Source organism: Carassius gibelio, chromosome B6, assembly GCF_023724105.1.
Source record: "Carassius gibelio isolate Cgi1373 ecotype wild population from Czech Republic chromosome B6, carGib1.2-hapl.c, whole genome shotgun sequence".
Taxonomy (NCBI): domain Eukaryota; kingdom Metazoa; phylum Chordata; class Actinopteri; order Cypriniformes; family Cyprinidae; genus Carassius; species Carassius gibelio.
The window spans coordinates 5,695,062-5,705,038 of NC_068401.1; the positions used below are offsets into that span (position 1 = coordinate 5,695,062).

General features: G+C 37.1%; 1 protein-coding gene across 3 annotated transcripts in view; it reads right to left on the minus strand.

Moving 5' to 3' along the window:
• LOC127960249 (rap1 GTPase-activating protein 1) overlaps positions 1-9,977 on the minus strand; it is a 70,794-nt gene extending 60,817 nt beyond the window's left edge. For all 3 annotated transcript variants that reach the window (XM_052559887.1, XM_052559883.1, XM_052559884.1), the window contains exon 1: positions 9,732-9,977. The gene's annotated coding sequence lies outside the window, so the exon portion shown is untranslated. The remainder of the gene's footprint in view (positions 1-9,731) is intronic.

Consider the following 9,977-nt stretch of genomic DNA (forward strand, 5'->3'; position numbering starts at 1 on the left):
TCACTCATTCTGGCGCCCCTATGGATGAGTGGCGCCCTTAGCATTTGCCTATACCGCCTATGCCGCGGGCCGGCCCTGGCCGGGGACGTGGTCAACATGGACAAATAAAGGCCGGTATTAAATAAAGGCCGGGGGTAAATTTGTGTGGATAATCATCAGAGTCAAATAACGAACGTACATGCCCACTACCGGAGAGTTTCTCATTCTCGAGTCAAGAACTGGTTGCATCGGTTTTCGGATCACCAGTACACTGAACCAAGAACCGTTTCTGTCAGACGCATCCGATTCAAGAACCGAGGAACTGATGATACTGCGCATGCGTGATTCAGCGTGAAGCAGACTGACACCGATCGGATCGTTCAACAGCACACATCACGAATTAAAACCGATAGCTCACAAACTTTTTAGGCATGTTTTAAAAATGATCAGGAGGTCAGGAAGTGCTCGCAAGGCACTTTGCTCAGCTCGTAATTCGCACATGATACGAGCCACGATCATACGAGCATACACCGATTTCCACACGATTAAAAAATAAATTAATTAATTAAAAAAAAGAAGATTTCAATGTTTTTTGTTTGTTTTTGTTTTTTTAAGAATTTTCTTCTGCCCACCAAGCCTGTATTTATTTGATCCAAAGTACAACAAAAAAAAGTGCGGAAACTTCACTAAAACATTGTTGAAACTAGCTGAATAAATAAGCTTTTCATTGATGTATGGTTTGTTAGGACAGGACAATGTTTGGCCTAGATACAACTATTTGAAAATCTGGAATCTGAGGGAATCAAAATATTGAGATAATCGCCTTTTAATTTGCCCAAATGAAGTTCTTAGCAATACATATTACCAATCAAAAATAAAGTTATTATATTTACAGTAGGAAATTAACAAAATATCTTCACGGAGCATGATCTTTACTTAATGTCGTAATGCTTTTTGGCATAAAATAATTCTATAATTTTTAACCAATGCAATGTATTTTTGGCTATTGCTATAAATATACCCCAAGCGTCTTAAGAATTTTTTTTGTGTGTGTGTATTTTCTACATATTGTAAAAAGGGGCATAATGGGTCTCTTTTAAAGGGGACTCTTTTAACTTGCCAGTAAACATTCACCTGGAATTCTGTTAAAACACGATCAGAACACTTTAGCAACCAGATAACCACTCACAATACAGCGACACACAAGCACCACTCACATTTCTGCCAAATCTAGTTGAAATTCAAAAATACACTTTTCAAAACCCTGCGTGGGAGTAGACACCACATATGCACCCTTTCCAAGAGACTGTTTGAGATCTCTTTGAGATTACGTAACCAAACCCGTCCTCACAAAAACACCCGAGGTTGACATGAATTCTTCATCTTTTCCCAGAGCATCTTTTCCATCTGCTCGCCCTCCTCTGAAACCTTTCTTCCCGTCATCCACGCATCCATCCGTTCTGAAGCACTCTGTCAGGGAAAGTAGACATGATAAGAGAATCTAATCTCTTCTTGTTCGTTTAGCCCTGTCCTTTCATCATCTATCATTCCATCAGACGGTGAGAGGCGATCAAGGATCTGTCAGTGACAAGTCTTTCAAACCGAGGCTGTGCTCGGAGGGAACTGTGGGGGTGGAAGCAGAGGACAGGCCGTCAGCCTTCCTCATATCAACTAGATCAGAATTAATGATCTAATCAGAACTAACTTAATGGAACAGGACTGTGCGCTCACACAGGCACTCATGGCTAAGCCTTCTTGTAGTCTACATCACTCTGTCAAATGTCACAGTGTATTAAGCATTAGGATTCATGTACGTACTAAAACATGACATACAGATTTCTTTTAAAGGGATTAAAGGAACAGCTCACACAAATATTTATATTATGTCATACAGACACATACGGTTATATTTTCTAGTGCAGAATGATTATTCAAAGTCAAACCAAAAGTACAACATGGGAATTTGGGAACGCAGCAAGCATCGATATGGAAACAAAATATGTGCCAATCATCTTCCCAAAGCATAAAAATAAAAGCTTGATAGTTTACCATTTATAAATTAAGACACCATATATATTAGTTTTGTAATATTACAATTACACAGTAAAATAAATTATTCTAATTTTTTACAGCGAAATATTACAGTAATAATCATTCTGATTATAGGTCATTTTTATTTTTTATAATAATAATAATAATAATAATATTTTATTATTGTTATTATTATTATTATTGATACATGATCAAATTATTGGCAAACTGTGCAGGCCTAAAAACAAACACCGCAAACCTGAAGACTTAAGCATTTTTTTTATTAGAATCACAATTTTTATCAGAAAAAAAAAAAACATGATACTTTTTTACCCAAATCATGCAGATAGCATCTTCGTTTCAACTTGTGTATGTCAACAAGTACTCTTTTTTTTTTTTTTTTTTTTTCTTCCTCACACAAAATATAATTAATTATTCTTTATGTTGAAGCTTGTCTGCCATGGTCACATAAAAAAAGAGCATCAGACAAAAAAATAAAATAATAAAAAATAAAAATAAAAAAAAGAAGAAGAGAAAAAAGAAAAAAAATTCTAACATATTTTAGAAATAAAAGTGCATAGACGACAAAATGTTAAACAGTCCCTTTAAGAAATGATGTCTGAATTCTGGTCACACAAATCTGAAACAAAGCTAAAAAACGCTGCCTTGGGTACACTGAAGTGAACCTAATTGAGATTGTAGAAGTTAAATATGGAAATCTCCCATCCCTAATACAACACCAAAAATGAATAATGCAAAACAGATATTGAAAAAAAGAGAAGTGATTTAGAAAAGCTGTGTTAAAACAGCAACCGTTAGCTGAAGTGTTCCAGGAGGCGTCTGATGGAGTGCAGTTTGCTAATCTAATACCTCTTGACAATTCAGAGCACTCCTGCAATCAAATGCTTATTGAATCATAGTGATTTAGAAATTCCATCCAGACTGGCATAGAAATGCTTCGATGTAGTGGCTATACACCAAGCACACTACATGTATGCATCAGTTCAAATGAAAAATACAGCAGTTTCCAATGGCAGAAGTAGCAATGATCGCAATGCCAATCTAACAGCCCAAAGATCATTGGGTTAGGATCGTTGGCACACTGGCATTTTTAAAGGAGAGCTGAAGATGAAAGTTGTGTGATTGAATGTTGATGACACATGTTTGTCTTGACCATGACTCATGATGATCCTAAAGGCCTGTATGTGTCTGGGGGAGCATATCTCTCGCCCGCCCTTGCCGTCTTACCTCATGCCCACAGCATGTCTCAGCACGCCTGAAGCATATTTAGCAGGACTGTCTAGACCACTGACCGCACACACCAACACACACACATACAGCAAGGACAGATACTGCAAAGTGATTTAAACAGCCATGCAATACTGCATATATAATATTCAGGACATTTAATAAAAAAAAAAATGAATGAACAGACATTACAAAAGTTGGCCTTGCAAATCATATTTTAATGCCGTTGAAAAAGCTATATTTTTATTGACTTATATTTCAGGGAAGATTTACGTTTTGAGAACTAGCAAAGAAAGTACTGGCATCCAACAGATTGACTGACTAATAGCTGATCCTATTAGACTGCAAAAATGACTTTTTCAATACGTTTGTTAGAAAATTTGAAAACCGTTTTGAAGAAAAGGCAATATTAGCTGTATGCATCATTAAAAGCATCTAAATGAGTCGATGCCCTGACCTGCACTGACATTTAAAATGTTGCCTCTTTAAACATCTCTTGTGCCTTTCAAAAAGCCATTTAGAACTGTTTAAATTTAGCTTATTTTGTCCTTTCAGCATGGACACCTAGTGTACAAATACTGTGCACAATGACTCACAATCTGAGAGATGCTCAACAGACCTCCATTTTGCAGCACTGAATATATGATTCCTTTCTACACAAACTCTTAAAAATAACAGGCTCTTTCCATGAAGAACCTTTAACTTTTAGAAAACCTGCTACAGGAACCTTACATTTTTAGGAGTGAGAAGGCAATAGGAACTGCATACTGCACAGTGTACTGTCAACCATATTTTTAAATGATGTGTAAACCATTGTATTATGCAATACTTCATGTTTTAAGCTACACTGATGCAATGCAGTGAACTCAGAGTTCTGAACTGATATCCTCTCCGGAAAAAATGGTTAGGCCTATTTTCTATACAATATTTTGGCAAAAATGTCCTAACTCTCAAGTCTGATAATTAAAAAGAACGTTAAAAATTGTTGTTTATATTGTTTTATAGTAATATATATTGCATATTGCAGAAATAGTAGAAATTAAGTATGTTATGCCATATGGGTATTCCAAACTTACTTTAGAATACAAGTAACATGAAAGGCAAATCATAAAAGGCAAAAATGTCGTTGGTATAGAGTAGTACAACTGTTCCCAACTCACTTAAGATGGCAGATGTCAAGGCTGTCTGACTTTAGCAGAAGATTGGGCTAAACACACAGGCAACCTTCAACCATTTCCTTTACAGTTATTAGTTGAAAATATTGTCTTGTGCTGCTTATTTTCAGAGTATTGAAAAAAAATTATTAATGTAATAAAATTTTAATGTAAAATTAAAGAAAGAAAAAGAAAAAAAAAAATCATAGCCACCGGGAATTACATGAGAAAAGCAATTACAGAACAAGGCCGACCAGGAACATCCTTCAGAGCAATGCTCTCGCAAAAATCACTCTTTCAGAGGCAGGTGCTCCTTCAAACTAGCCCTTTCAATTCTACAACTAAAAATGTGATTTGGTTAAAAGGTTTTCTTTTGGTTTACATGAGAACGAATACATCAAGCATTATGTTTTTTCACGCGAATTGCTTTTAAACTGTCTGCAAGCTTTAGTTTCAATCAAAGAGCAAGAAAAAATGAAAAATTTAATCATAACCAACAACCATTGATTCTGGTACCTCATTTGCATGCATTTGCTTTAGCTCTGGACCAACGGACAGTGAAATAAGCACAGCCAAGCCCACACACACATTCCAGCACTACAGTTTGCAGTTAAACTATTACAATCACTGGAAAGACAAAACACAGCCAAACACAAATAGTTTCTGTAGACACAATGAATGCGTCATCAACAATTTTTCTAAAGAACAAAGCATTTACAGTATGCAATTCCATTTCATACTTATAAATGCACTGACACAACAACAGCAATAACAATCATATGCACTAAATAAAAAAAAAGTGAAATTTGTAAGGTTTAAAATTCTACTTATTGTTTTTAAATCAAAAGATTGCAGCTTTCTCTCTCTACGAGATCTAATGCTGATACAAAACACCCCACATGCAAAGCATCTGTTGTCTTCAAAATATTTCCACAAACAGTAGCAACATGGGGTGGAGTCGTCCACAGACACAGCTGCTGCTGATCTTCTGCACATGTTGAGAGGGAAGAAAACAGTGACAGAAGCAGCGGCACACAGGGCAGGGATCAGAATATTACTGGACACTTATCTGCATATCGGCTTCAAGTTTTTCAATAGGAAACAGCATTTGCGAGATAAGTGAGATAAGAGTACAAACTACACAGAGAGAGTGAGAAATGAAGACAAAGGAGCACAAAACCAAAGAGATAGAATTCTAAATCGAAAGCAACACGTATAGTGTGACATGGGTCTTTGGCCCGACCCCTGCAGGGGCCCGGTGTCCCCCCCCAAAGACCCCTGTTTAAATCTTTCACACTGACAAATCATTACTCATATTGTGCTTGAGGCGTCCCCACTGACCCCAGCACTATGACTAATAGACTGTTTTACCGAGCCTGTCTCTTTTCCCCCAGAGGAGCGACAGTGGAGAACAAGAGAGAGATGAAGAGAAAGAGAGAGAGAGAGAGAGAGAGGAAGGAAAGAAATAACCATGTAATATCTCAGTTGATTAGTCCCAGTGACAATTACATATTCAACTCCCTCCTTCTGAAGTCTTTCTCTCTCACACACACACACACACACCCACACAGATCAGTGACATTTTTAAAGCAGGGATATACGTTAGATTAGAATCTGAAATATTTGTCTGCAGATGAAAGAAATGGGAAAAAGTGTCTGATTGAATATTTATACTATATATTGTCTACATTAACATTCATAATTATGTATGTGAAACCAATTGGCTTTCAGATAACATCTTGGATGACAGTGATGGCATTTACTGTAGATTACTAGCTGTATGCTGCAAAGACATCTGACACTGAGAATCTGGTAAAAGCACATTATCTTTAATGGACACTGACAAGAAACCCATCCTTCGTGTGTTACCTTGAGTTACAATGGTGTTATCCAACTATCTGTCTGCACAAGTGATATGAACTGTTTTTATAACCTCTGCTTTATCCAATCTATCTTTTTTACCGCCCACATCCTCTTATTTCTTGGAGGTCGACAGAGAGTCCATCATCAGCTCACGTCAAAAGCATGGGTCACACGTCTCATCTTCAAACCATATTGTGTCACCTAAAGGCTACAAGCTCCAGTATGCTTTATGTCAGTACTTTAGTGCTAGTAATATGCATTGATTTTAACTTAAAACTCTGAGTGATGCCTCTATGCAAAGATTTCTAAAAGATTCTAGACAATTGAATACATGAACCAAAGCCACAAATTACTAAGATCATCTTACTTTTTAGGATCTCCAGTTTGCATTCACTTATGATAAAATTTACTCTTAACAACACAACATCATTATATAATCAAATCGACAAATTCAAACAGATGCTAGGGCTTCAATCTCAAATCTAAACTACTTCTATGAGAAAGAAAAGGAAAAGGAATAAAAGCAATTCAATATTTTGGAGGAGATAAATTTATCAGTCTTAAAAATAGATTTATTATGATTTTGTATGAAACTAGCAACATCCTGAAGGTAAACTAATCACAACATGACCCACTGACTCGAGCTTTAAACTCATTTGATTTGAAAACAAAGGCACTGAGAATCCCAAAGCACTAAGAAAAAAGAATGAATTCAAAGCAATCCCCGATGAAAAGCAGTCTAAAAAAAATGAGTAGAAAAGATTTGACACAACTGCCCCAGATAAAAGCAACTGTTCTATCACTAACTGTACAAAAGAATGCAGTACAGGTTTTGCAAAGATGGTGCTATAAGAAGTACAGCAGGTGCGATTTTGCAACAACACAGAATTGTAAGAACATCTCAGTCCTAAAAGTGGTTCTGATCACAAAAGGTTTCGCTGTTGTATCCTAGGCCTGCAGGAAACATTCACTCTCGCTCTTCTAATCACTCTCTCCACGCAGTGTACACTCCACATCCTTGGCCTGGTTTGCCCTTGCTGAAAATACTAGCTGCCTAAAGCTCTCAACACAAAAACGTGTCCTTGTCCCAAACTATTAAGAGTTTTTTTGGGCTAGCATATGTAATCCATTGCAACTCAGTGCTAGATATTAGAGCGTGTTTTATGTTTCAAAACGAATTAATCCTTTTCAGTATATAAAAATCCATTTTGGAATATTTTAATCATGTCCTCATAATTTATTTTTGCTTATTTTACAATGCCTTGTGTATTTAGAGTTCATTGTGTTTCATTGATCAGCACTTTTAAAATGGGAAAAACTAAATCTATGATTAAAAAAATAAAATCATATGGACAGTATCTCTCTTGCTTCATCCTCATCTCACATGAACAAAAACTAATCAATCATGACAGACCATCATGACGCAACTCAGAAACACCTCAAAATTATTGTTATATATAAAATCAGATTGTCTTTTCTGTCAAGTTGCTTACATTACTTTTTTAAGTGACTTAAGCAGACATTGAACTTCACAACCAGTGTGCTCTGTCAAACACTCTACAATGGCATGATCTTTTTAAAATCATCAACCTGATTTGTTCTATAACAGCAGTTTTACATGCATGAGGCTGATTTTGAAAAGACTGCATTCAGGTTTACTCTATTTCCCATCTAAGTTTAAAAATACACATATTATCCCTTGCTCATGGATTCTGCTCAATTACCGTTCAGCTCATCCATCTTTGCCCTCTCATCCATTTATTCCTCGTCTATAGCCAGGCCTAAAACGTACAACAGCACTGAACTTTTAGCCTTGGCCGGCAGCTAGACTGAATATTACTGAACAGTCAATACTCCTCCACTCGCTCTGACTAATCTAATGGTGTTATTGTTCTCTAGTGGAAAGCGCTGCAGGGTCATTAGACTTGTGAGATGGGGAAAAAGCCAACAAGCAGGAAATAGCTGCAGGAACTCTTGCCCTCCGTGGCATCTCGACAGCTGTCCATCTCTTTAAACAGACGGACCACAGAAAAATGCAAGCCACAGGCAGAAAAAGCAGAGGGGGCGAAGTGTGTTAAAGAAACAGAGCGGGGGGGGCGGGGGGGGGGGGGACAGGAGGGAGAGAGAGTAAGAGAGAGCGATGGAGAAGGTGAGAGAGTAAGATCGAGAGCGAGAGGAATGGGGGAAGCAGATAAGAGACACTGAGGGGACAGAAGGGAGGGTGGAACACGGGCGATAACAGGGTGGAAGGACCAGACCATTGGGCAAACTGTTCGTACGTCCCACTACAGGCTCAACTAAGATTCAGACACTTCTCATTTACACATTATCAAATGTAAAAGGCGGTTAGTGAAAGGCTAGTGACAGTGTTTAGAAAAGCTCAGAAATCCTTTTATAATGGACCTGTGTGAGCTGGTATCAAGGCTGTTAACAGCAGTGACTTATAGAAGTAAAGCTGCAAGGTAGCAAAATAATAATGCTGCAAGCCAATATGAATTGGTTTACAACAAAAAACATATTTTAGAGAAGTAATTCACCCAAGTATGGAATCGCTCTCATGCCAAACCCCAAATTATTATTTTCTTACATTAAACACATATGCTGCATATCTAATCAAGCATCACAAAAGTAGTCTGTATTCCACTATATTCCAAGCCTTCTGTCGTCATCCATTGCTCTGTCAGAAAAATAGTCCAAATGTATTCTTATCGGCTGAAAAATTTCTTAATCGTTGGATTTAAAGTTCATTCAAAACAAGAGAAATGTGATTAATTAAATTTTGCATCACTGGTTAAATCACATACTATGGTACTTTAAAAATGCTTTCATAGCTTTTTGTGTACTTTTTGGAGCTTGAAAGCAACAATCACTTTTATTATATGGAAAAATGCAGTTTGGGCATTTTGAAAAATATTTTATTTTGTGGGCCACAGAAAAAAGAAACAACATGAGGTAAGAAAATGAGTAATACTTCTTTCTAATACACTGGAAAAGCATCACAGTTTGAACCCTTATAATAAAGCAGGGGTGGACTTGACTGAATCACAAAGGCAGGCTCAGAACAGCAAGCTTGTTAAGTTATTTTCCGAGCACATCTTTCAAAATTCCTCTCATCTCGGTTCACAAAAAGCAGCATGGTTCATTTTTAATGGCAAGCTACTCGACTCTTCACATACAAACACTTGGTACAATGAAGCTTTGCTGCAACAACCGACTGGGTTTCCGAATTCAATAAGGAAAGACAAAATTAAGCAAGGAAAAGGAAAATTTAAAGAAGCATTTTAAATTGTTATCAAGTGCTTTTGGATACGAGACTAATTGGGCAGCTTGATAACATGCACAGTAGTTAATTAATTCACATAACGTATAATATAATGAGGCATTTAAGATAAAGCATGCAACTTTCACATCGATGCATAAAAGACGTATAAAGCATCATAAAGTAATACGAATTACCAGAAGCTGTGCTGAATCTCATTCAGATGATGCTGGGACAGGTGGAGTCTTCGAAGCAAGCTTGGCGTTTCTAATGTTGTTGGGCGAAACAGTGGTTAAAAAACGAACCGTTGCCTAGGTTTCTTGGTGAACAGTAGTGCAAATAAAGAAAATATTGTGAGCTCTATCCCCTCAGACAGAGATTGTGCAAGTGAGGAATGAACGCGGCGCGTTTACCCTTTCAAAGAAACAAGCTGAGGCTACAGT